We start from the raw sequence: 18,308 nt of genomic DNA on the forward strand, positions 1-18,308 counted from the left end.
TGGTTCACTGGCCTATTTGCACTATCGGCAAGTACTGAAACTAGTGAATTTTTTTACGCTTGGCTGTACACGCAATGTCTGGTTTACGACTGCACTGTGTAGATACGTTCCTTCTGACAGTCGCCCCCAACCCAGGCCTCTGCTGGAGCCATGGCACGTAGCTCGGCATTGTTCTACTGAAGACCTGTCTCGACTAGGGGCTGCCCTGTGTGCCCTGTATGGCTGTGGATCTGTCCAGCATGATTTACTGAGAGACGGCCTCGCAGCCAGTTGTTTTCGACTCCCAAGATGCCATTTCTATGAGCTAAGAACCATAAAAATACCTCATAGTTTTAGCGCCCTACCAGGCTCCCTAAGCGTCTGCTCAGGCCGTTAACTTTCTAAGAGTCTCGCTTGAAGTGTGTCAGGTTGTAATAAAATCTTTAATAAATTTCCGTATGCGGAAAATAGGTGAGAGAGTAACTTGTCCTCTCTAAAGTTACTAATGACGAATTGGTTTCAGACCAAATATTATCATTACCTACGGGTGGGCAAATAGCATTAACCTCTTCGCTGCACTGTTTGATCATGGAGGTAGCAGAACTCTAATAACACTTGAAGGATAAACCTCCGGTTCTATTTGTAACATCATATTTTTACTCTACTGCTTCTTGAATAGCACTATGCCAGTAGTTCTCTGTGTCGTTACATCCTACAGACGACCACTGACAAAGCAATGACCTTGAGTGACAGATTTTCTGTGACGTTTACTTGCATTCCCAATGGTCTGACCAGTGTGTGACATGCCAAAACTGCATGAGGTACGCCGTAATGAAACTAAAGTCATTCGTTGCAGATCCTAAGAGGGTCCCATTCTTAAATGGTGGTCCAGAAGCACACTTCACGCCGTGTTTGCGCAGAATACGACCATTCTTTCGAAATGATCCCGTGTTCTATTGGTATTATATCGTCAAACGTACCACTCGGCTCTGTTTCCGTAAGTTGTTTGAACGATGGCCAAATTTTATGGTACCAGAAAGATCTTTTCTAGCTGGCAAAAGTATATGGATACCTTTCTACCCGCTTAAGGAATCTAACATTGCACGACACGACTCGTGGATTGCCGGTTTCGTTTTATGGTCATACCATTCAGTAGTTCCCGTCAGGACATCCGAAGGGGGAGCCGTTTTATTTCGATAACATTTTAGCCAAAGAGGTTACCATTATTATTAACAGAATAGCGTGTACCACTCATACGGCATAAAATATACACTCCTGGAAATTGAAATAAGAACACCGTGAATTCATTGTCCCAGGAAGGGGAAACTTTATTGACACATTCCTGGGGTCAGATACATCACATGATCACACTGACAGAACCACAGGCACATAGACACAGGCAACAGAGCATGCACAATGTCGGCACTAGTACAGTGTATATCCACCTTTCGCAGCAATGCAGGCTGCTATTCTCCCATGGAGACGATCGTAGAGATGCTGGATGTAGTCCTGTGGAACCGCTTGCCATGCCATTTCAACCTGGCGCCTCAGTTTGACCAGCGTTCGTGCTGGAAGTGCAGACCGCGTGAGACGACGCTTCATCCAGTCCCAAACATGCTCAATGGGGGACAGATCCGGAGATCTTGCTGGCCAGGGTAGTTGACTTACACCTTCTAGAGCATGTTGGATGGCACGGGATACATGCGGACGTGCATTGTCCTGATGGAACAGCAAATTCCCTTGCCGGTCTAGGAGTGGTAGAACGATGGGTTCGATGACGGTTTGGATGTACCGTGCACTATTCAGTGTCCCCTCGACGATCACCAGATGTGTACGGCCAGTGTAGGAGATCGCTCCCCACACCATGATGCCGGGTGTTGGCCCTGTGTGCCTCGGTCGTATGCAGTCCTGATTGTGGCGCTCACCTGCACGGCGCCAAACACGCATACGACCATCATTGGCACCAAGGCAGAAGCGACTCTCATCGCTGAAGACGACACGTCTCCATTCGTCCCTCCATTCACACCTGTCGCGACACCACTGGAGGCGGGCTGCACGATGTTGGGGCGTGAGCGGAAGACGGCCTAACGGTGTGCGGGACCGTAGCCCAGCTTCATGGAGACGGTTGCGAATGGTCCTCGCCGATACCCCAGGAGCAACAGTGTCCCTAATTTGCTGGGAAGTGGCGGTGCGGTCCCCTACGGCACTGCGTAGGATCCTACGGTCTTGGCGTGCATCCGTGCGTCGCTGCGGTCCGGACCCAGGTCGACGGGCACGTGCACCTTCCGCAGACCACTGGGGACAACATCGATGTACTGTGGAGACCTCACGCCCCACGTGTTGAGCAATTCGGCGGTACGTCCAACCGGCCTCCCCCATGCCCACTATACGCCCTCGCTCAAAGTCCGTCGACTGCACATACCGTTCACGTCCACGCTGTCGCGGCATGCTACCAGTGCTAAAGACTGCGATGGAGCTCCGTATGCCACGGCAAACTGCCTGACACTGACGGCGGCGGCGCACAAATGCTGCGCAGCTAGCGCCATTCGACGGCCAACACCGCGGTTCCTGGTGTGTCCGCTGTGCCGTGCGTGTGATCATTGCTTGTACAGCCGTCTCGCAGTGTCCGGAGCAAGTATGGTGGGTCTAACACACCGGTGTCAATGTGTTCTTTTTTCCATTTCCAGGAGTGTAGTTACGAGTTTACTAATTATATGCAAAGATACTGGAATCCTAATTTATTTCGTCTCTTTCTTCTTTGCATAGCCAACACTTGCAATGATGCTCTTTTAGCTTCATGTTTGCTGTTTGTTTATCTTACGATTTTGACTCATTACATTTCTGGTTCTTCGTTTTCTCGGTTTTTATCGAACTTAGCATATCTGTTTCTCCTCTAATTGTTATCAGTGAGATGGTCAGTCTCTATCCAGTGCCCCGTAGAAGGGATAACGGAGGTCGGGCGGAACCGCAGCTGCTGCGGTGTGTTCTTATGGCCTTCTTGGGTTCCGCTGTGACTTAAAGCGGCGCTGCGCCTCTGGCGAGTCCCCACAGAGCGTTCGCGCCCCATCAGCATTCACGGGGCGCTGTCGCCACGCTGCCTCGATAGCGCGCCCTGGGCTGGCTGGGGTGGGACAGGAGAGGGCGCCCAGTGATGCCGCCGCCGCTGTTTCCCTTTTTCCGCATCCCTATGAAACCGGAGCCAGAGCCAGAAGCACAGCCAGCAGCAATACCGGTTTAGACAGACAGACGCTCCCCTCTTACACCCACAGGCATCTTTGTGTGTGTTTCATAACTAGACTGTACAACAGGACCGATCGCTGTGTTATGGTCGAGTTGCGCTGTGTCCAAGGCTGAGACAAGCCTAGCAGGGTGGCCCTACAGACTCTACAGCGGCGTGCGTGTGGAGCTTTGCGATATCCTGCACCACGGCGAGTGGCGAGTCAAGCATGCTTACTCAACAACAACATAGCTTTACTACACAATGCTTCCAAAGAAGGAAGTCGATGACTGCTGTGAGTACACTACAGTGGTGGAATGTTGTGGCACCTTTTACGAACTACCCGTCAATTAATTCTAAACATCTCCAGATATTATTATTTGTGTGCACTTTTTAGATGCAGTAACACTAATTCAGTGCAGCCATTTCAAGATAGAGGGATATTCGAAATAATTAATAAACAAGTAACTCATCCGCTATTGTAGCTTCTCATCGATAATCTGGATCCTTGAGTACCATGGATCGATGAAAGCAAAATGTCTACAGAGTATGGCAAGTTTGTGAATTTTGATTGTATTGTGGAACGGAGGACGTTTTTGTCAGTCTGCGACTGCTCACCTGAAGATAATTGTCAGGTGCCCAGTTGAAATATCGTGCGAGGTATTGAACGACGACCGGCGAAATTTGTTTGAACATATGGTAAGGTTCTTTAAGTCTGCCAATTTGAACATTATATGATCAAATTTTGTTCATTTATTTATTTCTTCATATCGTATTTCAGCACAATTTCACAAATTGGTCTCCATTCTTGTGCAGTCCAACATGACCTCATATCAGCTTCTTCATGTCTACCCCTAGCGTCGTCTCTATAACAACGGATACTTCTAGAAAGAGAAAAAAATACAAAAAGCGGCTTTCAGTGATTTTATAATACATAGATATTACAAATCCGAAGAACTGGATGCATAATTAAATAATCGTCTTATAAATGTTTTCAGGATAAATTATTAAATAGGGATAACGACAGCAATTTTAAATATAATTACAGTTCCAAGTGAAATTGGAAATATGAAAGGTAATTATATTTTCTGAAAATATTTCTTACGTTGATTTCGTTGCTATTTCTGTTTATGAAAAGAAAATGCGCGATGATCATGAATAAAACAGAAAAACTGAAGCGACCGATTCCTGACTGGAAATGAAGGAAAAAAGGTCCCACGAACATGTCTCTGGAAATGGAGGTGTGTGTGCAACGACAGAATTTCGCAAGGCAGTAGAGCTGTTTATATCGTTAGAAATAACATTAAATTAAAATCAGTGCATAGAAATACTCTCGCACTTGTCTGTGTCGCCCAAAAATCGCGTTGATCAATAAAAATGTCGCCTAAACTGCGATGGTTTCATTTCTTAAAAAAAAAAATAATTGCCATAAATAAAATAGCTCCCAATCTGGTCATCCGGGTGATACTCAATTATGAAAACCTTTCCGATATGGAAGGATGGTGAGTAATATGTGGAGAGCGGAAGGGGTATATGATAACAGCACATTCTACAGTTCGTTCGTTTCTAAAAGAGTTTTTCAGCGGGCTGCTCGAATTCATCGGGTGGCGACTGTGCCCTGTAACCCTCCCTCTTAAGTTCCAAATGTGTTTACGCTCTTGAAATACCATAACAACTGAAGCTAGCAATTTCATGCACAATTAAATCTTAAAGTATTCAAGCATTCATGTATTACCAAATGACTAAACATACACAATTAAAGGAAATACACGCATGTCAGAATTGGATCTTTTGTTATGTTACATTTTATTTTATTTGAAAAGAATGTAAAACAACCAGTTTTTCCAAATTCTCCACCGACTTGAAGTACCTCTGCGTTTTGAGCCGCTAAGCTAGCAATCCCTGGAATCAGGAGGCGAGGTGGTTTGAATCCATCCGCCGGCAAACTTCAGAACGGTTTTCTGAGACTTTCCTGTTTCAATTTAGGCAAACGCCGGCGTTTTTTGCTTACCAAAGGCCACAGCCAATTCCTTCCGAATACCTTTCTTTACTGACAAGTTCTAATGCCCTTAGAGGAGTACCTCTCTGCCTAAGTGAAAAGAGCTGCGTGTAAGGCGAGCCGAGCGTCTCTTTTAGACTCCCGACGCAAGACGCCGTATAATAAATAAATAATAATCCAAATTTTTCCTCATTTAACTTCACGCATTTGTCTGTCGGAACGATCTATAAGGCAGAAAATGATCTTTCTTACACTGCAAGAAGTGGGAGATGCATACTTAAATGAAGAAATTTGGGAAAGTGTAAGGTTGAATAATTATAGATTCGTCACATTTTCGCCATCAAAAATTGTTCTTCTCTGTAGAACAGAGAGCTCTTTATTCCAAAATCCTGGTAGTTGGTAATCACAGTCTCCTGAAAAATTCGCACTCATCCACTCCTGATCACTTTCTCAACTCAGATATAGGTAGAAAGAAAGTGGATGTATAATGATATGGAATGGCGAAGGGAGACTGGAACATGACTGTTTCTAAGTGGCTTGCCAAAATACACCATTCTTATGTAACGATATTATATCTCCGCTTGCTGAAAACTCCGAGATCATTGTCGAACAAAATGGTTTATCATTCTTTGCGGAATAAATGAAAAACATGGGTCTTTTTGTTTTCCTCTTTAACAAATCTGAAGCCCCCTTTCACAAAACCCTGGCTATATCTTTGCAGTCAGGAAACACATAATCGTACTTTGACTTACACCATGTAGGTGCGCCACTCGCCTGAAGCTTGTACTAGGGTTCATTAAAATATCCTCTAGAACCCGGACATCAAAAGCTGATGTACTCATAGTCCGCCGCCTCCCTGCACGTTCTTTGGTTTGGAAGGACTCATGATTCCACAAACGCCCAAAAACGGCTGGAAATGTTCCGATATGTGGTGGATGTCTGTGAGGGTGCTTGATTTGATAGAGCCAAATTGCCTCTCGTCCGTTTCCATCAGCTTGGACGTACACAAACCCCATCTCGGCTTATTCCTGACATGAATACCGAATTATTTTGCTGCTTACAGTACGCTGCGTTAATCACAGAGCCTGCAACACAGACGGAATAAAAGTCAGTGCATAGAAATACTGTTATTCGTCAGTCCCATCTACCGTGGTAACGTTTTATTAATGTTCAACCAATATAAGATTATTTTTATTCTACCACCAAAAGTAGAGAAAATGCAGAATTACGATTTTCATCCCTTTGGATCTTGTTGTGAACTAATTTGTATGGATTTTCGATAAATGACTATAAAAGAGTTACACTGACCATTCTATAACACAGCATAAGAGCAGTTGTCGGTGAGGATTCCCTTGCTAACACAAATCCAGTGTTAACTTCACAGCAGGTGCCATTACATAGCGGGATCGGTGTACACGGCCTACAGACCGAGGAGGCTCGCTGGAAGGTGCGGAAGACTCGAGCTGAACCCAGGTCTGTTTGTCTGTCTGACGTATGAAATGATGGCACCTAACTGTTGTTATCAGGACCCTGTAACTGTCTAGAAGACTCAACATCCATTCATATGCTCAGTGAAGTGCAGGAATATCAACAAGAGCGACAATAAACCAAGTTAGATCAACATATCTTACGTTCACTTACACTGAACACCGAAAACATGATGAGCACTGTCGGGTGCGAGGCTGATGGCCATCTAATGCATTGCGGGCACGTGGCGAGGTAACGAAAGTACGTATGTATGTGGAGCAGAATGGGCAATGTGGTTGGCAAATGGGAAAATCGCGTGAGATAAACGACTTTGTTTAAGAGAAAATTGTTTGACCCGGCGCCTGAGAAGGAACGTTTCGGATGTGGGGAAACTGGTCAGCTTTTTAGGTGCTAATGTCATTAACGTCTCTGGAAGATGGTTAAAGGACATAGAAATTACGAGTATACGTCAATATACTCGACATACAAGCCTATCATAGCGCACAGTATCATTCTGCAAAATACAGTACTTTTATTCTTTCTGTTAATTGTTGCTTTATCATGTTTCTGTAGCCCGACCTGCTAGCCGCGCGATCTAACGCTCTGCTTCCCGAGCGGGAAGGCGTGACGCTCTCCAGCACGAATCCGCCCCCAGGATTAGTGTTGAGGTACAGCGTACCGGCCAGCCTATGGATGGCTTTCAAGGCAGTTTTCTATCTACCTCGGCGAATGTGGGCTGGTTCCCCGTATTCCGCTTCAGTTACACTGCACCAACACTGTTTCCACGTATGCGTACACCATAGTCATTCTACCACGCAAACATTTGGGGCTACATTCGTCTGATAGTAGACGTTCCCGGATGATTCACCGCACAGTAACCTTGGGTTCCGTGTTGGGCGGTGGTGGAGTGGATGGACTGTTGTGACCTGTTGTGGGGTCGTGAAGCACTGAGGGCTACGGTGGGACGAAGTCTCTCTTTCATTTCTAGGTCCCCGGTTTAATACAATACAATATTTTGGTAAATGTGTGGGATATTCTTTGAGTCTTATTTTTATTTCGTAATATATCACTACACCAAATTTTTGGCTCGTTTTCTGTATTATGTGTAAAATCAGTAATATGTAAATGTTAGGGAAGGGACTGTACAAGTTGGCCTGCTTTTGTTCGTGTTATACCGCGACGTTATGTCTGTTGTAAGGTATCCGGAGTAAATATCTCTGTTTTTGTGTATGTTCGCCGGCCGCTGTTGCCGAGCGGTTGTAGGCGCTTCAGTCTAGAACCGCGCTGCTGCTACGATCGTAGGTTCGAATGCTGCCTCGGGCATGGATGTGTGTGATGTCACTAGGTTAATTAGGTTTAAGTAGTTCTAAATCTAGGGGACTGACGACCTCAGATCTTAAGTCCCATAGTGCTTAGAGCCATTTGAGCCATTTGTGTATGTTCCCTGTGGGTAACTGGAGTGGATGTTCTGTACTTTTGGTCTTTCTCGCATTGTACATCCTTCAAGTGGTTATTAATAGGTGCTAATTATACAAAATGGATCCAAAGTCCACTTACAAAAATTCACAGATTTTCCATGAATATTTTCAGAGCATTTTGGTATTAGTAACTTGTGGTCTCCTATGGCTCATTACAGTTTCGTTTGATATTTATTCCGACTGATCTTTTGATCTGGGTGTAACTATTCGAAATGATCTCAAATGGAATGATCAGATTACACAAGTAAAGGGTAAGGTGAACTCTAGATTGCGGTTTATTGGTTCAATCCTGAAGCGATGCAGTCCTTTCACAAAAGAAATAACTTACAATACGTTAGTTCGTCCAGTCTGCGAGTATTGTTCGTCTGTATGGGACCCTTAGCAGTTGGGTGTTATTCAAGAGATTGTGAAGATCCAGAGAAGAGCGGCAATATTCGTGACTGGTACATTTACAAATATCATAGAACGTATAAATTGGGACACACTTGCAGATAGACGGCGCGCTAAACAGAATGGGCTGCTCACTAAATTGCGAAATCCGATTTTCACCGAGGATGTAGAGCATTTATTATTACCACCAACCTTCAAATCGCGCAATGATCACCATTTAAAGATAAGTGAAATAAGAGCTCGTGCTGAGGCGTTCAGACAGTCATTTTTCCTCGCGCGATTCGAGAGTGGAACAGCGGGAGAGGAAATATGACTTTGGCGCGAATTGTGCCCTCCGCCACACACCGCTTAGTGGCTAGCGGAGTATATATGTAGATGTAGATGTACTCTGCATTGAAAATGTCTGCACAACAGCGAAAACGTTGACTGTATGTGCTGTGTGTCTCATTTCACATTTGATATTTCATATTTCCCAACGACACAGAACACAAACAAAACATATTTTCATTATTGGTAAATTATTTTGGGCGTGCTGAAGACATAATAAAAATCTGTGTCTGACGGAAACTGTCAGTATACGGAAAGGTGCAGATAATTCCACATATTTCTGGCACTCGGGATGCCACGTAAATGAGTCTCATTTAGTTTCGTAATCGAAAAAAGCCCTTCACGCACAGATGTTGATCAAAATATTCGCAATTACAACCACATTATGGAGACGTTGAAATACTTCTCGAGGAAAATAAAGCAGAGTTTCTGGACAGTTCTGACGTAAAATAAATTGTCTTTTAAATGGGGACTACATTGCAAATCATCTGTAGACGCACAACGGCTCAATCAGCTGAAATAGTATACTGCCTTTAAAACAGCTTAAAAACAAATATAAGATTTTTTTTAAGTCATCAGTCTGCTGACTCTTCATCTCAGAGTATCACTTGCAACCTACGTCCTCAATTATTTGATGGATGTATTCCAATCTCTGTCTTCCTCTACAGTTTTTGCCCTCTACAGCTCCCTCTAGTACCATGGAAGTCATTCCCTCATATCTTAGCAGATGTCCTATCATCCTGTCCCTTCTCCTTATTAGTATTTTCCACATATTCCTTTCCTCGCCGATTCTGCCTAGAACCTCCTCAATCCTTACCTTATCAGTCCACCTAATTTTCAACATTCGTCTATAGCACCGCATCTCAAATGCTTCTATTCTCTTCTGTTACGGTTTTCCCACAGTCCATGTTTCACTACCATGCAAGACTCCAGACGTACATCCTCAGAAATTTCTTCCTCAAATTAAGGCCGGTATTTGATATTAGTAGACTTCTCTTGGCCAGAAATGCCTTTCTGCTTTTGATGTCTTCCTTGCTCCGTCCGTCATTGGTTATTTTACTGCCTCGTAGCAGAATTCCTTAACTTCATTGACTTCGTGACCATCAATCCTGATGTTAAGTTTCTCGCTGATCTCATTTCTACTACTTCTCATTACCTTCGTCTCTCTCCGATTTACTCTCAAACCATACTGTGTACTCATTAGACTGTTCATTCCGTTCAGCAGATCATTTAATTCTTCTTCACTTTCACTCAGGATAGCAATGTCATCAGCGAATCGTATCATTGATATCCTTTCACCTTGTATTTTAATTCCACTCCTCAACCTTTCTTTTATTTCCATCATTGCTTCCTCGATGTACAGATTGAAGAGTAGGGGCGAAAGGCTACAGCCTTGTCTTATACCCTTCTTAATACGAGCACTTCGTTCTTGATCGTCCACTCTTAAAATTTATTTACTTATTTATTTATGCATTTATTTTACCTGGCAAGATTAGGGCCTTCAGGCCCTTTCTTACACCTAACCAGACATACTCAGATTGAACGAGTTACAGTTTCTACAGAACATTAAGGACATATAATGTATTATGCAGTATTGATGTTAAAGAAGAAAAATAGAGATTATAACAGTAGTACAATGATAACTATAACAATAAAAAATAATTATAACAATCAAGAATAATAATGATAATATTAATAGTAATGACTTCTTGGTTGCTGTACATATTGTACAGACTGTCCCTATAGCTTACCCCTACTTTTTTGAGAATCTCGAACAGCTTGCACCATTTTATATTGTCGAACGCTTTTTCCAGGTCGACAAATCCTATGAACGTGTCTTGATTTTTCTTTAGCCTTGCTTCCATTATTAGCCGTAACGTCAGAATTGCCTCTCTCGTGCCTTTACTTTTCCTAAAGCCAAACTGATCGTCACCTAGCACATTTTCAATTCTCTTTTCCACTCTTCTGTATATTATTCTTGTAAGCAGCTTCGACGCATGAGCTTTTAAGTTGATTGTGCGATAATTCTCGCACTTGTCAGCTCTTGCCGTCTTCGGAATTGTGTGGATGATGCTTTTCCGAAAGTCAGATGGTATGTCGTCAGACTCATATATTCTACACACCAACGTGAATAGTCGTTTTGTTGCCACTTCCCCTAATGATTTTAGAAATTCTGATGGGATGTTATCTATCCCTTCTGCCTTATTTGACCGTAAGTCCTCCAAAGCTCTTATAAATTCCGATTCTAATACTGGATCCCCTATCTCTTCTAAATCGACTCCTGTTTCTTCTTCTATCACATCAGACAAATCTTCACCCTCATAGAGGCTTTCAACGTATTCTTTCTACATATCTGCTCTCTGCTCTGCATTTAACAGTGGAATTCCCGTTGCACTCTTAATGTTACCACCGTTGCTTTTAATGTCACCAAAGGTGGTTTTGACTTTCCTGTATGCTGAGTCTGTCCTTCCGACAATCATATATTTTTCGATGTCTTCACATTTTTCCTGCAGCCATTTCGTCTTAGATTCCCTGCACTTCCTATTTATTTCATTCCTCAGCGAATTGTTTTTCCTGGATTCCTGATTTTCCCGGAACATGTTTGTACTTCCTCCTTTCATCAATAAACTGAAGTATTTCTTCTGTTACCCATGGTTTCTTCGCAGCTACCTTCTTTGTACCTATGTTTTCCTTCCCAACTTCTGTGATGGCCCTTTTTAGAGACGTCCATTCCTCTTCAACTGTGTTGCCTACTGCGCTATTCCTTATTGCTGTATCTATATCGTTAGAGAACTGCAAACGTATCTCGTCATTCCTTAGAATTTCCATATCCCACTTCTTTGCGTATTGATTCTTCCTGACTAATGTCTTGAACTTCAGCCTACTCTTCATCACTACTATATTGTGATCTGAGTCTATATCTGCTCCTGGGTACGCCTTACAATCCAGTATCTGATTTCGGAATCTCTGTTTGACCATGATGTAATCTAATTGAAATCTTCCGGTATCTCCCTGCCTTTTCCAAGTATACCTCCTCCTCTTGTGATTCTTGAACAGGGTATTCGCTATTACTAGCTGAAACTTGTTACAGAACTCAATTTGTCTTTCTCCTCTTTCATTCGTGTTATACCATTTTCTGTTGCTGTTGATATTACCCGATACTCATCTGACCAGAAATCATTGTCTTCCTTCCACTTCACATCACTATATCTAGATGGAGCCTTTCCATGTCCCTTTTCAGATTTTCTAGTTTCCCTACCACGTTTAAGCTTCTGACCTTCCACGCCCCGACTCGTGGAACATTATCCTTTCAATCTTTTTCTCATGGTAACCTCCCCCTTGGCAGTCCCCTTCTAGAGATCCAAATGGGGGACTATTCCGGAATCTTTTGCCAGTGTAGAGATCATCATGAGACTGCAACTACAGGTCACAAATCCTGTGGATACAAGTTACGTGTCTTTAATGCAGTGGTTTCCATTGCCTTCTGCATCCTCATGTCGTTGATTATTGCTGATTCTTCCGCCTTTAGGGGCCATTTGCCACCCCTAGGACAAAAGAGTGCCCTGAACCTCTAACCGCTCCTCCGCCCTCCGCAAATACGGGAGTAACATATGAAATTAATAACAGGCATTAAAGAGAAAACGAAAATGTGGTAAAAATGGGGGTGCTCAAAAAAAGCTAATGTTCCCCATTATGCACTTCACTTCGGTAACTTCAAATGTTTAGTTATTCATATTTGCCTCTACCTCAAAACGCGAATATGGGAAAAACACAAATATGAAAAAAACGCAAATATGGGAAATACGCAAATATGGAAAAAACGCAAATATGAGGGAAAACGCAAATGTGGGGGAAAACGCAAACGTGGGGGAAAACGCAAACGTGGGGGAAAACGCAAACGTGGGGGAACACGCAAACATGGGGGAAAACGCAAATGTGGGGAAAAACGCAAGTGTGGGGGAAAACGCAAGTGTGGGGGAAAACGCAAGTGTGGGGGAAAACGCAAGTATGGGGGAAAATGCAAGTGTGGGGGAGAACGAAGTGTGGGGGAGAACGCAAGTGTGGGGGAGAACGCAAGTGTGGGGGAGAACGCAAGTGTGGGGGAGAACGCAAGTGTGGGGGAGAATGCAAGTGTATGGAGAACGCAAGTGTGGGGGAGAACGCAAGTGTGGGGGTAAACGCAAGTGTGGGGGAAAACGCAAGTGTGGGGGAAAACGCAAAAGTGGGGGAAAACGCAAGTGTGGGGAAAAACGCAAGTGTGGGCAACAGGCAAACGTGGGGAACAGGCAAACGTGGGCAAAAGGCAAACGTGGGGAACAGGCAAACGTGGGGAACAGGCAAGTGTGAAGAACAGGCAAGTGTGAAGAACAGGCAAGTGTGAAGAACAGGCAAGTGTGAAGAACAGGTAAGTGTGAACAACAGGCAAGTGTGAAGAACAGGCAAGTGTGAAGATCAGGTAAGTGTGAAGAACAGGCAAGTGTGAAGAACAGGCAAGTGTGAAGAACAGGCAAGTGTGAAGAACAGGCAAGTGTGAAGAACAGGCAAGTGTGAAGAACAGGCAAGTGTGAAGAACAGGCAAATGTGGGGAAGTGGCAAATGTGGGGAAGTGGCAAATGTGGGGAAGTGGCAAATGTGGGGAAGTGGCAAATGTGGGGAAGTGGCAATGTGGGGAAGTGGCAAATTTGGGGAAGTGGCAAATGTAGGCAAGTGGCAAATGTGGGCAAGTGGCAAATGTGGGGAAGTGGCAAATGTGGGGAACAGGCAAATGTGGGGAACAGGATATGTGGGGAACAGGCAAATGTGGGAAACAGGCAAACGTGGGGAACAGGCAAACGTGGGGAACAGGCAAACGTGGGGAACAGGCAAACGTGAGGAACAGGCAAACGTGAAGAACAGGTAAACGTGGGGAACAGGCAAACGTGGGGAACAGGCAAACATGGGGAACACGCAAATGTGGGGAACTGGCAAACGTGGGGAAATGGCAAACGTGGGGACAGGCAAACGTGGGGAACAGGCAAACGTGAGGATGAGGCAAACGTGAGGGACAGGCAAACGTGGGGAACAGGCAAACGTGGGGAACAGGCAAACGTGGGGAACAGGCAAACGTGAAGAACAGGTAAACGTGGGGAACAGGCAAACGTGGGGAACAGGCAAACATGGGGAACACGCAAATGTGGGGAACTGGCAAACGTGGGGAACAGGCAAACGTGGGGAACAGGCAAACGTAAGGAACAGGCAGACTTGGGAACAGGCAAGTGTGAAGAACAGGCAAGTGTGAAGAACAGGCAAGTGTGAAGAACAGGCAAGTGTGAAGAACAGGCAAGTGTGAAGAACAGGCAAATGTGGGGAAGTGGCAAATGTGGGGAAGTGGCCAATGTGGGTAAGTGGCAAATGTGGGGAAGTGGCAAATGTGGGCAAGTGGCAAATGTGGGCAAATTGCAAATGTGGGCAAAGGGGAAATGTGGGCAAGTGCCAAATGTGGGCAAGTGGCAAATGTGGGCAAGAGGCAAATGTGGGCAAGTGGCAAATGTGGGCAAGTGGCAAATGTGGGCAAGTTGCAAATGTGGGCAAGTGGCAAATGTGGGCAAGTGGCAAATTTGGGGAAGTGGCAAATGTGGGGAAGTGGCAAATGTGGGGAAGTGGCAAATGTGGGGAACAGGCAAATGTGGGGAACAGGCAAATGTGGGGAACAGGCAAATGTGGGGAACAGGCAAATGTGGGGAACAGGCAACTGTGGGGAAGAGGCAAGTGTGGGGAACAGGCAAATGTGGGGAACAGGCAAATGTGGGGAACAGGCAAACGTGGGGAACAGGCAAATGTGGGGAACAGGCAAACGTGGGGAACAGGCAAATGTGGGGAACAGGCAAACGTGGGGAACAGGCAAACGTGGGGAACAGGCAAACGTGGGGAACAGGCAAACGTGAGGAACAGGCAAAAGTGAGGAACAGGCAAACGTGGGGAACAGGCAAACGTGGGGAACAGGTTAGTGTGAAGAACAGGCAAGTGTGATGAACAGGCAAGTGTGAAGAACAGGCAAGTGTGAAGAACAGGCAAGTGTGAAGAACAGGCAAGTGTGAAGAACAGGCAATTGTGAAGAACAGGCAAATGTGGGGAAGTAGCAAATGTGGGGAAGTGGCCAATGTGGGGAAGTGGCAAATGTGGGGAAGTGGCAAACGTGGGGAAGTGGCAAATGTGGGGAAGTGGCAAATGTCGGGAACAGGAAAATGTGGGGAACAGGCAAATGTGGGAAACAGGCAAATGTGGGGAACAGGCAAATGTGGGGAACAGGCAAATGTGGGGAACAGGCAAACGCGAGGAACAGGCAAACGTGGGGAACAGGCAAATGCGGGGAACAGGCAAATGTGGGGAACAGGCAAATGTGGGGAACAGGCAAATGTGGGGAACAGGCAAATGTGGGGAACAGGCAAACATGGGGAACAGGCAAACGTGGGAAACAGGCAAACGTGGTGAACAGGCAAATGTGGGGAACAGGCAAATGTGGGGAACAGGCAAATGTGGGGAACAGGCAAATGTGGGGAACAGGCAAATGTGGAGATCAGGCAAATGTGGGGAACAGGCAAAAGTGGGGAACAGGCAAATGTGGGGAACAGGCAAACGTGAGGAACAGGCAAACGTGGGGAACTGACAAACGTGGGGAACAGGCAAACGTGGGGAACAGGCAAACGTGGGTACAGGCAAACGTGGGGAACAGGCAAACGTGATGGAAAAGGAAAAAGTGAGGAACAGGCAAACGTGGGGAACAGGCAGACGTGGGGAACAGGCAAGTGTGAAGGACAGGCAAGTGTGACGAACAGGCAAGTGTGAAGAACAGGTAAGTGTGAAGAACAGGCAGGTGTGAAGAACTGGCAAGTGTGAAGAACAGGCAAATGTAGGGAAGTGGTAAATGAGGGGAAGTGGCAAATGTGGAGAAGTGGCAAATGTGGGAAAGTGGCAAATGTGGGGAAGTGGAATGTGGGGAAGTGGCAAATTTGGGGAAGTGGCAAATGTAGGCAAGTGGCAAATGTGGGCAAGTGGCAAATGTGGGGAAGTGGCAAATGTGGGGAACAGGCAAATGTGGGGAACAGGATATGTGGGGAACAGGCAAATGTGGGAAACAGGCAAACGTGGGGAACAGGCAAACGTGGGGAACAGGCAAACGTGGGCAAAAGGCAAACGTGGGGAACAGGCAAACGTGGGGAACAGGCAAGTGTGAAGAACAGGCAAGTGTGAAGAACAGGCAAGTGTGAAGAACAGGCAAGTGTGAAGAACAGGTAAGTGTGAACAACAGGCAAGTGTGAAGAACAGGCAAGTGTGAAGATCAGGTAAGTGTGAAGAACAGGCAAGTGTGAAGAACAGGCAAGTGTGAAGAACAGGCAAGTGTGAAGAACAGGCAAGTGTGAAGAACAGGCAAGTGTGAAGAACAGGCAAGTGTGAAGAACAGGCAAATGTGGGGAAGTGGCAAATGTGGGGAAGTGGCAAATGTGGGGAAGTGGCAAATGTGGGGAAGTGGCAAATGTGGGGAAGTGGCAATGTGGGGAAGTGGCAAATTTGGGGAAGTGGCAAATGTAGGCAAGTGGCAAATGTGGGCAAGTGGCAAATGTGGGGAAGTGGCAAATGTGGGGAACAGGCAAATGTGGGGAACAGGATATGTGGGGAACAGGCAAATGTGGGAAACAGGCAAACGTGGGGAACAGGCAAACGTGGGGAACAGGCAAACGTGGGGAACAGGCAAACGTGAGGAACAGGCAAACGTGAAGAACAGGTAAACGTGGGGAACAGGCAAACGTGGGGAACAGGCAAACATGGGGAACACGCAAATGTGGGGAACTGGCAAACGTGGGGAAATGGCAAACGTGGGGACAGGCAAACGTGGGGAACAGGCAAACGTGAGGATGAGGCAAACGTGAGGGACAGGCAAACGTGGGGAACAGGCAAACGTGGGGAACAGGCAAACGTGGGGAACAGGCAAACGTGAAGAACAGGTAAACGTGGGGAACAGGCAAACGTGGGGAACAGGCAAACATGGGGAACACGCAAATGTGGGGAACTGGCAAACGTGGGGAACAGGCAAACGTGGGGAACAGGCAAACGTAAGGAACAGGCAGACTTGGGAACAGGCAAGTGTGAAGAACAGGCAAGTGTGAAGAACAGGCAAGTGTGAAGAACAGGCAAGTGTGAAGAACAGGCAAGTGTGAAGAACAGGCAAATGTGGGGAAGTGGCAAATGTGGGGAAGTGGCCAATGTGGGTAAGTGGCAAATGTGGGGAAGTGGCAAATGTGGGCAAGTGGCAAATGTGGGCAAATTGCAAATGTGGGCAAAGGGGAAATGTGGGCAAGTGCCAAATGTGGGCAAGTGGCAAATGTGGGCAAGAGGCAAATGTGGGCAAGTGGCAAATGTGGGCAAGTGGCAAATGTGGGCAAGTTGCAAATGTGGGCAAGTGGCAAATGTGGGCAAGTGGCAAATTTGGGGAAGTGGCAAATGTGGGGAAGTGGCAAATGTGGGGAAGTGGCAAATGTGGGGAACAGGCAAATGTGGGGAACAGGCAAATGTGGGGAACAGGCAAATGTGGGGAACAGGCAAATGTGGGGAACAGGCAACTGTGGGGAAGAGGCAAGTGTGGGGAACAGGCAAATGTGGGGAACAGGCAAATGTGGGGAACAGGCAAACGTGGGGAACAGGCAAATGTGGGGAACAGGCAAACGTGGGGAACAGGCAAATGTGGGGAACAGGCAAACGTGGGGAACAGGCAAACGTGGGGAACAGGCAAACGTGGGGAACAGGCAAACGTGAGGAACAGGCAAAAGTGAGGAACAGGCAAACGTGGGGAACAGGCAAACGTGGGGAACAGGTTAGTGTGAAGAACAGGCAAGTGTGATGAACAGGCAAGTGTGAAGAACAGGCAAGTGTGAAGAACAGGCAAGTGTGAAGAACAGGCAAGTGTGAAGAACAGGCAATTGTGAAGAACAGGCAAATGTGGGGAAGTAGCAAATGTGGGGAAGTGGCCAATGTGGGGAAGTGGCAAATGTGGGGAAGTGGCAAACGTGGGGAAGTGGCAAATGTGGGGAAGTGGCAAATGTCGGGAACAGGAAAATGTGGGGAACAGGCAAATGTGGGAAACAGGCAAATGTGGGGAACAGGCAAATGTGGGGAACAGGCAAATGTGGGGAACAGGCAAACGCGAGGAACAGGCAAACGTGGGGAACAGGCAAATGCGGGGAACAGGCAAATGTGGGGAACAGGCAAATGTGGGGAACAGGCAAATGTGGGGAACAGGCAAATGTGGGGAACAGGCAAACATGGGGAACAGGCAAACGTGGGAAACAGGCAAACGTGGTGAACAGGCAAATGTGGGGAACAGGCAAATGTGGGGAACAGGCAAATGTGGGGAACAGGCAAATGTGGGGAACAGGCAAATGTGGAGATCAGGCAAATGTGGGGAACAGGCAAAAGT

Source organism: Schistocerca gregaria, chromosome 8, assembly GCF_023897955.1.
Source record: "Schistocerca gregaria isolate iqSchGreg1 chromosome 8, iqSchGreg1.2, whole genome shotgun sequence".
Lineage (NCBI taxonomy): Eukaryota > Metazoa > Arthropoda > Insecta > Orthoptera > Acrididae > Schistocerca > Schistocerca gregaria.